The sequence below is a fragment of the Eumetopias jubatus genome, unplaced genomic scaffold (genome assembly GCF_037043125.1).
Source record: "Eumetopias jubatus isolate StellerSeaLion01/CBP00866 unplaced genomic scaffold, mEumJub1_p1.0 scaffold_11, whole genome shotgun sequence".
Classification (NCBI taxonomy): domain Eukaryota; kingdom Metazoa; phylum Chordata; class Mammalia; order Carnivora; family Otariidae; genus Eumetopias; species Eumetopias jubatus.
Window position 1 is genome coordinate 57,673,793 of NW_028274817.1, and position 13,051 is coordinate 57,686,843.

Sequence of the window (13,051 nt, forward strand, 5' to 3'; positions counted from 1 at the left end):
GATGGACTTAATTGAACTGAGATAAAATGTGCTTTTTGATTTGTGACTCCTTTAACATTTGGAATTTATCAGTTAAGACTCTCTATATAGTTAATATATGTGAACTATTTTGGGTGGGTACAATCTCCTGGGTAAACTACTTCGTAACTATAATTAAAACAGAAAAAAATTCAAAATTATTCAGATATTTAGTGAACTTCTTCTGCCATATCTTTAGCACTGGGTATTATGCACAAACAATGAATCATGGAACACTACATTAAAAACTAATGATATAATGTATGGTGATTAACATAACAATAAAAAATTTTTTTAAAAAGAAAGAAGTAATTAGAGGATCCAAAAGTAACACAATTTATTACATGATGGAGAAAAATTAATCTAATCTGACATAAAAGGAGGCTGAGGTATGAATAACTAAAGTCATCAGAAGACTAAATAAATTATGAAATTATCATTCTCCTTTGGTTATACATAATAAGAGTAGGAATACAGCAGAAATGGTCAAAACATAATTTATAATTTGTTTGAAATTTGATGTTGAACTTCCTTGTGAAAGTGAGTGTGGCTAATATCCTGGGAATTAATGATATAAGCTGATAAGTATAGATCCTATTACTTTGCTTTTTAAAAAATAATTAACTCAGGAGAGTGTTTACCTTTATAATATCTTTAGATAATTTGCTAATTAGATAATATAATATTTCGTGAGGAATATTTAAACTGCTTTTTAAACTTGCCAAGTACTTTACAAGTATATACTTCATTGTACTCATATGCTAATTAAATAATATTTGCATTCTTACCTATTTATTAAAACAAGGCCTATAAATGACTTCTATTAAGTTTACTTAGTTTCATTCTATTTATTTATTATTTATTTTTTTATTTAGGTATAGTTGACACACAATGTTACATTAGTTTCAGTTGTACTACTTAGTGATTTGACAAGTTTATACATTATGCTATGTTCACCACAAGTATAGGTACCATCTGTCCCATTACATCACTATCATTGATTATATTCCATATGCTCTGTTTTTTTATTTCCATGATTTACTCATTCCATAACTGGAGACCTGTATCTCTGTCTCCTCACCCATTTTATCCAACCCCTCCATACACCTCCCCTCTGGCAACCATCAGTTTTTTCTCTGTATTTATAATTCTGATTCTGTTCTTTGTTTCTTTATTCATTTTCTTTTAGATTCCATAAATGGAATCATATGGTATTTGTCTCTCTCAGTCTGACTTATTTCACTTAGCATAATACCTTCTAGGTCTATCCATGTTGTCTAACAGCACTGTCTCATCTTTTTTATGGCTGTGTAATATTCCATTATATTCATATTATATATACCATATTTTTCTTATCCATTCATCTTATACAACATATATAATGTACCACATATATCTAATAATTAATTATAATATACCACATTATCTATATTATATATATTTTTTCCTACTACATTTTCCTTATCCATTCATCTATTGATGGACACTTAATTTGTTTCCATGTCTTAGCTATTGTTTTTTTATTGTGTTATGTTAATCACCATACATTGCATCATTAGTTTTTGATGTAGTGTTCCATGATTCATTGTTTGCGTATAACATCCAGTGCTCCATGCAGTACGTGCCGTCTTTAATACCCATCACCAGGCTAACCCATCCCCCCAACCCCCTCCCCTTTGGAACCCTGTTTGTTTCTCAGAGTCCATAGTCTCTCATGATTCATCTCCCCCTCTGATTCCCCCCCCTTCATTTTTCCCTTCCTTCCTGCTTTCTTAGGAATCCTGCAATAAACATAGGGGTGCATATATCTTTTTGAGTTAGTGTTTTCTTTTTCCCTGGGTAAATACCCAATAGTGGAATTACTGGATCGTAGAGCATTTCTATTTAGCTTTTTGAGGACCCTCCATAGTGGCTGTACCAATTTACATTCCCATTAAGGATGCACAAGAGTTCCTTTTTCTCCACATCTTCACCAACACTTGATGTTTTTTGTTTTCTTGATTTTAGCCATTCTAACAGGTGTGAGGTGATATCTCACTGTGGTTTTGATTTGCATTTCTGTGATTAGTGATGTTGAGGATGTTTTCATGTGTGTGTTGGCCATCTGTATGTCTTTGTTAGAAAAATAACTATTCAGGTCCTCTGCCCATTTTTTTTTTAAGTTTTTTCTGCCCAATTTTTAATCAGATTTTTTTTTTGGTGCATGTTGGTTTCATTCTTATTACAATCTGCTTTTTAAAGATATAATACTATATTTCTTTTATTTTAAATTTTTTAAATTCTCAATCCTACGTATTTAGACTGGCCTTATCCTTGATTACTCATAAATTAGTAAAGTTTCTCATTGCATTTACAAATTTAAAAAGTAAAGCCACCTGGAATAACCCAACTTCTCAGTTTATTTATTCAGATTTCCCATTTCCCTCCCTTGAAGCTTTATAATAGAGACTACTTCTCTGCTCCATGCTATAAAAATAAGCAGCAATATTATTCAGAGAGTTACAAAGTACCAACCTAAACTTGCGTGTATTTTTCTCAACTTATTTTTCAAGTTTATTATTTCCTTTCATTAAGTAAAGAGAAGTAAGTATTTGATTTATGGGAGTACATATATGAGTGGCTAAAAGTAAATAAAAAATATCAAGAGAAGAGATTGTTTTCTTTCCACTGGATATTCTTTCTTGCTTTGTTGAAGATTAACTGACCATATAGTTGTGGGTTCATTTCTGGGTTTTCTATTCTGTTCCATTGATCTATGTGTTTATTTTTGTGCTAGTATTATACTGTTTTGATCAATACAGCTTTGTAATAAAACTTGAATTCCAGAATTGTGATGCCTCCAGCTTTGCTTTTCTTTTTCAGAGTTGCTTTGGTTATTGGGGAAGCTGTGTAACTATGTCAAAATAAATTTGAAAGCTAAATTTCTCAAGGTAATCTTCTTATTAATTTATAGAAGAGTTTACAGTACTTGTTACATTTCTTAAATATGATTAAAAAAATAAACAGATTTGTATGGGTCAGTTTTTATGCTAGGAATTGGCTAGGAGAAAATTATAGTTTTGCCCAATAGAATGATATATAAATGTCTTATGGATGATGCTCATATGTACTTGAAACTTTACTCAGTGAATATATTTAAATATTGAATGACTTATCAGAGAGGATTTTATCTTTTCTTTACTCTTCATGTGTGTATGGCAAGTGAATAATAATGCTTTGAACATTTCACACAGCCCAGGGCCACATTCTGTTTTATGAACTGCAACAGATACTTGCACTAAAATGTAATATACTGTCAACAAGATTGTAGGACTACATTAAAGAATTGTGATATATACAAATATAATAAAACAACTTAGTCTCTATAGATGATTATCTGATATAGTAAATCCTAGTTATTTGAGCTAGGTTACTTTGCCTTTGTTTTTATAAACCCTTTTATTAAAAATTCCTTAGAAAGTATATGGACCAGATAATAAATATGGACCTGAAACCAGTTCTATGGCTTCACCAACCAATAGTCTGTATCTTTTGATTATGGGATTTTGGATGGAATTCATACATATCAGTTTGCTTTCATTTAAACATTGGCCTTTTAAGCCATAAATGGCATAATTAAAAAGTTGGTCTGATTAACATGTATCAGGTAATTAGCATGAAAAGCTTGCTAATCAGAGACATGGCCATTTCTTTAAGGAAGCATGAAGACTGAAGTAACTAAATGTCTTGATGCAAAAAATCCATGGCAAATATCCAAGGAGACATCTAGCAAGCCTAACAATTGATTAAAATTCCACAATCAGCATGCCCCTTCAGAGTGATACCGTTAAAGAAAGGCAGAAATCTCATTCTCAGTATCTGGCACACAGTCTTCCAGGTTTGTAAAACTATCTGTAATTTGATATACTTTCACACATTCATAATGGTGATGTTCAAATTACTGCCAAGGATAAATTTTATGATTGAATACTAAGCTATCAATCTGAAAATCTGTGACTTTCAAATTGATTTATATGGCATACACATCCACACCTCCTCAGGATTTATTTTTATCCCTTGTCATTTTGTCCCATCAGAGCTTGATATTAACAATATTGATTTACAAGTTTGAGTCACAGTATTATTCTTAAATATTGTGTATATGTGTGAATATGTGCATGCATGTGCTTATATAAATTTTACACTTATTTTCCCAAATATATCAGTAATTTATACAGTCATAACCCCACTGTATATGTATGGGGATCAACATAAGCCATCAAGATTAGCCTGTGTATTTTGTTTATAAAAAAAAATGATTGGAGTCTTTTTTCTTTTAGTTTAAGAAAATGCAAGACCCACTGTAATAATAATAACTAATATTTGCCAGTGTTCTAAGCACTTTTTATATATTAACTCCATTCTCATAATAACACTATGACATAGGAACTACTATTATCCCCACTTTACAGATGTAAGAACTGACTTAAGGAGAGGTAAGTCACTTACTGAAGAACACACAGCTAGTAAGTGACTGAGTCAGGATTTAAATCTAAGAAGTTTAACTACAGATCTCATCCTCTTAACCACCATGCTATACTACTTGTCATAGTAATTGAGATGGCCTAAGATTGGAAATGGCTTCTATGACATCCATAAGATAATCTAGAATGACGTGCTTGAAGATGTAAGAGACAGCTGACCATGATCTCAGAGTAATCTTAGTGCAGCCAGCTATCCACATCTGTGAATTTTTGGAGAGATCATAATCTGTATGTACAGCTCACCATTCCTTAATCTTACTCATGTATTTGCTAAGATATTTAATAAATGCTTTCTGTATGCACAGTAAATTTTAGAAATTGTGGGAGACAGGAAGAAACACAACACAATCCCTGCATTTAAAGAGCTTACATTTTTGTTTTATGCAACTAAAGAAAAACACACAAAAATTGTTAATGTCATGTATTTCACACTACAAGAAATATGCCCCAAGAATTAAGTGAATGAGAAATATTGTAGGCTTTAATCAAAGAGATGAGAGATTAGAATGAATTTGAGTAATAGGGCAATGTTTTCTAGTCCATCGCCTTAACCACTCGGCCACGACTACAGCTCAGGGCAATGTTTTCACATACACATATCCTGCACAATAAAACTGCAATCTAGTATTTCCTAACGCTATACACAGCATGTAATTCAGCTTTACCAATCTATTCTTTATGTTCCTAAAATCCACCATACTATACACAGGTTAATACAATACTATTTTGAGTCTAATTGGTTTCTTATTTGTGTGCTATGACTTTATCTAGAAGAGATAAATACAAAAAAATAATGAAAAGAACTCAGGGAAAAATCTATATATTGCTGAATTGTATTAGTTAGAAATTGGCTAATTAATTTATTTAAACCAGTACCACAACTGAAATTTAAAGAGATGCTTCTACAGCCAAAAGCATTTAAAATTTTCTGAAACTCAACAATTAAAATTTCATCTATCTATATTTTATAAAGAATTGGTATATACTTGAAAGAAAAGAGATGCCAAAGGGAAAAAAAGACACCAAATGTGGGGCGCCTGGGTGGCTCAGTCGTTAAGCGTCTGCCTTTGGCTCAGGTCATGATCCCGGGGTCCTGGGATCGAGCCCCGCGCTGGGCTCCTTGCTCAGCTGGGAGCCTGCTTCTCCCACTCCCTCTGCTTTGTTCCCTCTCTAGCTGTCTCTCTCTCTGTGTCAAATAAATCAATAAAAAAATCTTAAAAAAAAGACACCAAATGCATTTTAAAACTCTTAATTTACTTAATTTCAAGCAATAGATGATTGTTAGCATTTTAACTGAGAGCTTCTTCATGGTAGCAAGTCATAAAAACCATATGTGATGGGCGCCTGGGTGGCTCAGTTGGTTAAGCGACAGCCTTCGGCTCAGGTCATGATCCTGGAGTCCCGGGATCAAGTCCCGCGTCGGGCTTCCTGCTCAGCGGGGAGTCTGTTCTCCCTCTGACCCTCCCCCCTCTCATGCTCTCTTTCTCTCTCATTCTCTCTCTCAAATAAATAAATAAATAAAATCTTAAAAAAAGAAACCATATGTGATGGAGCCTAGACATACTACTACGAGCAAACTACAAAATTAGATTCCAAAGAAAGCCAGGAATTTCAAAGGCACAAAACAAACCTGGCACCAACAGAAAACTATCACTTTGATTTGATGTTATAGAAAAATAGTCAAACATAATAAGAAAGATGCTCAATAGATCCAAAAGAACTCAATTTAAAATACAGTAAGAAGATTGTAGAAATAAACTGGCTTGAAAAAATGGTAAAAAATTATAAACCTAAATGAGAAAGCTATGATAAAACTCTACCTAAATATTGAGAATATATTTAAAATGATATTTGGGGGCACCTGGATGGCTCAGATGGTTAAGCATCTGCCTTCGGCTCAGGTCATGATCTCAGGGTCCTGGGATCGAGCCCCGTGTCAGGATCCCAGCTCAGTGGGGAGTCTGGCTCTCCCTCTCCCTCTGCCTCTCCTGCTTGTGCGCTCTCTCTCAAATGAATAAATTCTTAAAAAATAAAAATAAAATGATATTTGAAGGCACCTGGGTGGCTCAGTCGGTTAAGCATCTGCCTTCAGTTCAGGTCATGATCCCAGTGTCCTGGGATTGAGTCCCACATCGTTGGGCTCTCTGCTCAGTGGGGAGCCTGCTTCTCCCTCTCCCTCTGCCTGCTGCTCTGCCTGCTTGTGCTAGCTCTCTCTCTTTTTCTCAAATAAATAAAATCTTTAAAAAAATAAAATGGTATTTGAAATTACACACAAAGTTAATTCTCAATGTTTTCTTCTTTAATGAGACTATGAACATAGATAATCCAAAGTAAATGAATATACATTTTATATACATTTGGAATTCCACGGGGATATGTTAATTTTTGTATGTGTGTATGTATGTGCATTTTGTAGCAAATGTATTTCTTAATTTTTAAATTGCTTGTGTTGTTACTTAAATTATAAAAGTCTGCTACTTGCATATACTTTGAGATATCAGTAAATGATATCTATACATTCTACAATGCATGTAATGAAGTGTTTAATAACACTTCTAATAAAGATGTTTCAAGAACGATACTTGCTTACTATGTAGAGATCAGTGTTATATCAGTCAATGGAAGCTATACATATTCTGCAATCCATGTATAGTGGTGTTTAAGAACACTTCTAATAAAGATGTTTGGAAGAACACTGCTTGCATACTACTTAGAGAAGAGTGTATTGTAAGTGACTGATATACACATTTTGCAATGCATGTAATGAAGTAAGAACACAAAATAAAGATGTTTCTAAGAACACTAAAAAAAATTATCCATGCCAAATAATGAGGTGGGGGTGGGGAGTTTGATTTAAAATGTTTACATAAACATGTCATGAAGACCAAAATATTAAACTTTGAAAAATCTACTACTTAAAAAAATAACTGTTGAGATCCAATTTTGTTGCTGTCTTAGAGGATACCTTTCTGCCTCAACATGAGTTATTGACAAAATAGATCTCAGATAAAATTGTGAAATAAGAAAAGTTTGTCTTAGGACCTTTGTAATTCCTTTCAACATCCATTGCTGTCAGCTGCTGAGTTGTACACTGCCATTCAAAATTTCAGCTCACACATGTCCATATATATACACTACTTCAATGTTTAACACATTTGGAGGCATTACATAATTATATTTTATTATTTTGTCATAGAAATACAGGGTATAACAATAAGAAAATATTTTCATTAACAAATACCTAAGGTTCACTCGTTTTCTACTTAAAAAAAGACAAAATGATAAACTAGCCCATCAATAATAAACTTAGAGGGAAATTTAAAAATAGGAAAAATATGTAAACATTCTAAAAATACAGGTGTTAAAGATTTAAATAAGATTTAACAATAATAAACCGAAGTATTTTCTTAGATCAATACTGGTGAAAATCATGTGTGATGATGCAATATCTAAAATAACAGAAGAAGGGCCCCTGGGTGGCACAGTTAAGCATCCAACTCTTGGTTTCAGCTCAGGTCTGATCTCAGGGTCCTGAGATCAAGCCCCATGTCCAGCTCTGCACTCAGCTCTGAGTCTGCTTGAGTTTCTCTCCCTCTTCCTCTGCCCCTCCCCATCACTCTCTCTCTCTCTCACTGAAATAAATAAATAAATAAAAATAAATCTTTAAAAAGATAAAATAACTGAAGTAAATGTACAAAGTGGATGAATCTCAGGGGAAAAACCCACTTTTACTTGTTTGGAGGTATTCAGAATGAGGTTTATTCATGGCCCTTAATTTGCTTGATACCTGAAATTAGATTATTTTAATTGTACCTAGCTAGAGGTCATTCATAAGGCTTTTTCCTTTTTCTTTCTTTTCTTTTCTTCCTTTTTTTTTTTAGAGAGAGAGGGGAGAGAGAGAATCTTAAACAGGCTCCATGTCCAACACAGAACCTGATGCAGGGCTCAATCTTACAACCTTGAGATCATGACCTGAACTGAAATCAAGAGACCAACGCATAACCAACTGAGCTACCCAGGCACCCCCATAGGTTTTTTTCTAAACAACTGAATATTAAACTAAAAACTACAAAATCAATTCTTTTTTAAATCTTGCAAAAAATAAGAAAACAAAACAAAAATTCTCAAGAGAAAAATTAAAACTACATTCAGAGTTAAAATACTTATATCATTATTTCAAAATTCAGTCTTTTCAATTTTTTTTTACCAGTAATACAACTGATATGAGAGAAAATGGTGCTTTCTGAACACACCTGGGAAAATTAATACAGCCTAGGATAGTTATCAGATCTATCTTCTACTTTACTGTTTGAAATATTCAAAGGAATATGCATGGGTTTTATTTTTAAGGCACACCAAATACAGTACAAGTTATTCAAAAATTGAAAATGAATTTCAACTTATGATAAGACACATACAGAAGCTCTAGGTCATAACATTGTGTGTGTGTGTGTACACCTATATGCATAATCCATATAATGCATAATGTATATGATGAGAACAAAGACAAGAGAAGTGTGGCTAACATTAAATCTCTTTACAACTTACAGCCCACTGATAAATACCTGAGACATTCAGAGCATGACATTCCTCCAGGAAGTCATGGATGCCTTAACGCTGATGTTTCATTACAGACTGAAAGGGACCTTATCTTGACAGTAACCAGACCTCCAAGGTCCTGCAGACCCTACATTTAGCATGCAGAAATTCCTTAGAAACTTGTTATCTCTACCCCCTCCCTCCACAAACTTAAAAATATATAATCAGTCACTCCTCACAATCACAAGTGTAGCTCTTTCTCCCCATGGATCCTGTCCAAGTACTGTAATATAAGAATGTTTTTGTACCATAAAACATCTCAAAAATTCTTTCTTGACCATTGTGCTTAATGGTCCTGCATCAGTATATGCAATAGTTATGAGTAAGAACACTAAAACCAAACTGCCTCAGATCAAATCCAGGCCCTGATATTTACTAGTTTCATGATTTCAGGCAAGTCACTTCATCTTTCTAAACCCCAACTTCTTAATGTTTAAAATTAAACTAATGATAGTACCATGCTCATAGTTGTTGCTAGTATTAAGTAAAATAATGGGAGTAAAGTGATCTTAGCACAGTGAATGATACTTAATAACCAAGCAATGAATTTGTAGCTTGTAGTGTCATTATTACTGATAATAGGGTAGGATGAGTGTCAAGGAGATACAACATACTTAAATAACCCCACGAATAGTTCAATAGAAACCCTTAATAAATAAAGGACTAAAATTGAATCTACTTTATTGACCTCCATCTTAATTCCTACTTCATCTCAGATTCCTTTCAGTAAAGTCTGAACGAGTAGTTAGATGGCAATGATGCTAGAGGATTGGGGGAAAAAAGAAGGTAAAGAAAATACCATTTTCAAAGAATCCATAGATAATCCCCCACCTAAAATGGAGGTTTTCTAATCCCTGTTCCCTCCACCTGTCCCGCTCCAGAAAAAAAGTAAAACAAAACAAAATGTTCACCCTATCATTCACCCATATAACTCCTTACCTCCCCCCAGCCAAAATGGCATAAACTTTAGTGGTTATAAGAATTTGAACTTTGAATTTTGACTTTTGTTTTTGGTAGGATGAAGGCTTGCAGCTTTGGGACAATCATTAAACAGCACTTCAGAAGGCTGTGAAGATGGCAGAGTAAGAGGACCCTGAGCTCACCTCATCCAACCAATACAACTAGATAACACTCATATCAGTGTAAATAACCTAGAAAAAAGAACTGAAGACTGGCAGAACAAACTCTACAATTAAAGGTAGAGAAGAAGCCACATTGAAGAGGGTCCAAAGGAAAGAGATGCAGTAGGGAGCAAAACAAACCACAGCTGTCCACGGGGTGGGAGGAGGGAGCCACCAGCACAGAGAAGGGCAAGAAACAGACTATCACACTGGGGAGCCTGCATGGGGAAGATGAATCTCCATAACATCTGGCTTTGAAAGCAAGAGGAGCAGAATTTCATGAGTTCTTACCACCAAAGGGACTTAAGGCCTGGAATTTTAAAAATCAGTGGGCTCTGTTCCAGGAGAGCCCAGAGAGCAATAGACAGCTGGGTCCTCACCTTTAAAGAGACAGCATGACAAACGGCCAGCAGAGATACAGTGTAGAAGCAGCAGTTTGAAAAATGCATGGGGCATACAGGAGGAAGAGCTATTTACTCATCCCAGAACATGTCCCAGAGTGGCAGGGATCTCAGGATGACCTCCTGAAGAACAAAGAAGCTGGCATATGCCATTTCTCTCCCCTGTCCCTGAGTATACACACATGGCCACCTGTGGGAACCAGCACAAGGCCCACATTCACTACTTAACTAGCTTATACCAATGGTAAAAAGAAGTGATAAAGAATTTTTAAACTAGCAAGAGAAAAGAAGACATTTACATACAAAGAAAACCTCATAAGTCTATCAGTGGATTTCTTAGCAGAAACACTGCAAGCCAGAAGGAAGTGGCATGACATATTCAAAGTGCTGAAAGGAAAATATCTGCAGCCCAAAATACTCTATCTGGCAAGGCTATCATTCAGAATAGAAAGAGAGAGTTTTTTAGACAAACAAAAACTAAAGGAGTTCATGAAAATTAAACGACCCACACAAGAAATATTAAGGGGACTCACTGAGTGGAAAGGAAATACAGTAAGTAAGAGAATGAAAATTAGGAAACACAAAAGCAGTAAAAATAAGTATACCTGTAAAAATCAGTCAAGGGATTCACAAAATAAAAGTATGCAAAATATGACACCATATACCTAAAATATGGGGGGGGGAAGGAGTAAAAAATGGGTTTAAACATAAGTAACCGTCAACTTAATATAGACTGTTATATACAGAAGATGACATATACAAACATAATGATAAGCACAAATCAAAAAGCAGTAATAGATATGTGAAAACTAAAAAAAAAAAAGAACCCAAGTATATCACTAAACAAAGCCAGCAAACCATGAAAAAGGGTAAGAGAAGGATCAGAAAAAAGCTACAAAAACAACCACAAAACAAGAACAAAATGACAATAAATACATATCTATCAATAAATACTTTATAAATGAACTTAATGCTCCAACCGAAAGCTCAGGGTGACAGATTATATATATAAAAGACCCATCTATATGTTCCCTACAAGACACTAACTTCAGACCTAAAGACACATGAAGATTTAAAGTGACAGGATGGTAAAACATTTATTATGCAAATCAATGTCACAGGAAAGCCAAGGTAGCAGTAAATACATTGCGCAAAATAGACTTTAAAACAAGGACTGTAGGGATGCCTGGGTGGCTCAGTCGTTAAGCGTCTGCCTTCAGCTCAGGTCATGATCCCAGGGTCCTGGGATCAAATCCCACATCGGGCTCCTTGCTCAGTGAGGAGCCTGCTTCTCTCTCTCCCTCTGCTGCTCCCCCTGCTTGTGCTCTCTCTCTCTCTGACAAATAAATAAATAAAAATCTTTAAAAAAAAACAAGGACTGTAACAAGCAAAAAAGAAGCACAATATAATAATAAAGGAGACAATCCAACAAGAAGATATAACAATTGTAAATATTCATGCACCCCCAATGGGAGCAACCAAATACATAAAATAGTTAAAAACAAACATAAAGGAACTAATCAATGATAGTACAATAGTAGAGGACTTTAACACCTCACGTACATCAATGGACACATCATTCAAAGAGAAAATCAACAAGGAAAGAATGGTTTTGAATGACACACTGGACCAAATGGATTTAACAGACATATTTAGAACATTCCATCTTAAAACAGCAGAATACACATTCTTTTCAACTGCATACAGAACATTCTCCAGAATAGATCATATATTAGGCCACAAAACAAGTCTGAACAAATTTTTAAAAGACTGAAGTCATTCCATACATCTTTTCTGAAAATAATGCTATGAAATAAGAAATCAACCACAAGAAAAAATCTAGAAAGAGCATAGACACATGGAGGTTAAATAACATGATACTAAACAATGAAGGGGCCAACCAAGAAATCAAAGAAGAAATCAAAAAGTACATAGAGGAAAATGAAAATGAAAACACAATGGTCCAAAATTTGGGGGATGCAGCAAAAGTGGTTCTAATAGGAAAGTTTATAGCAATATCTCAAGAAGCAAGAAAAATTTCAAATAAACAACCTAGCCTTACACTTAAAGAAAAACAAACAAAACCCAAAACCAGCAGAAGAAAGAAAGTTAAAAAGATTAGAACAGAAATAAATAATAAAGAAACAATTAAAAAATCAACAGAACAAATCAATGAAAGCAGCAGCTGGTTCTTTGAAAAGATAACAAAATTGGTAAGCTTTCAGCCACATTCATCAAAAAAAGTGAAAGGACTAAAATAAAATTACAAATGAAAGAGGAGAAATAACAACAAACACCACAAAGGGTTATAAAAGAATATTTGAAAAAGTGGGGTGCCTGGGTGGCTCAGTTTGTTGTGTCTGAATCTTGATTTCATCTCAGGTCATGA

The 13,051-nt window shown here is 34.2% G+C and overlaps 1 protein-coding gene across 1 annotated transcript in view; it reads right to left on the reverse strand.

The window, feature by feature from the left end:
- Nucleotides 1-13,051, reverse strand: part of LOC148163067 (uncharacterized) — a 314,088-nt gene that overhangs the window by 266,938 nt on the left and 34,099 nt on the right. The gene's annotated exons all lie outside the window — the stretch shown is intronic.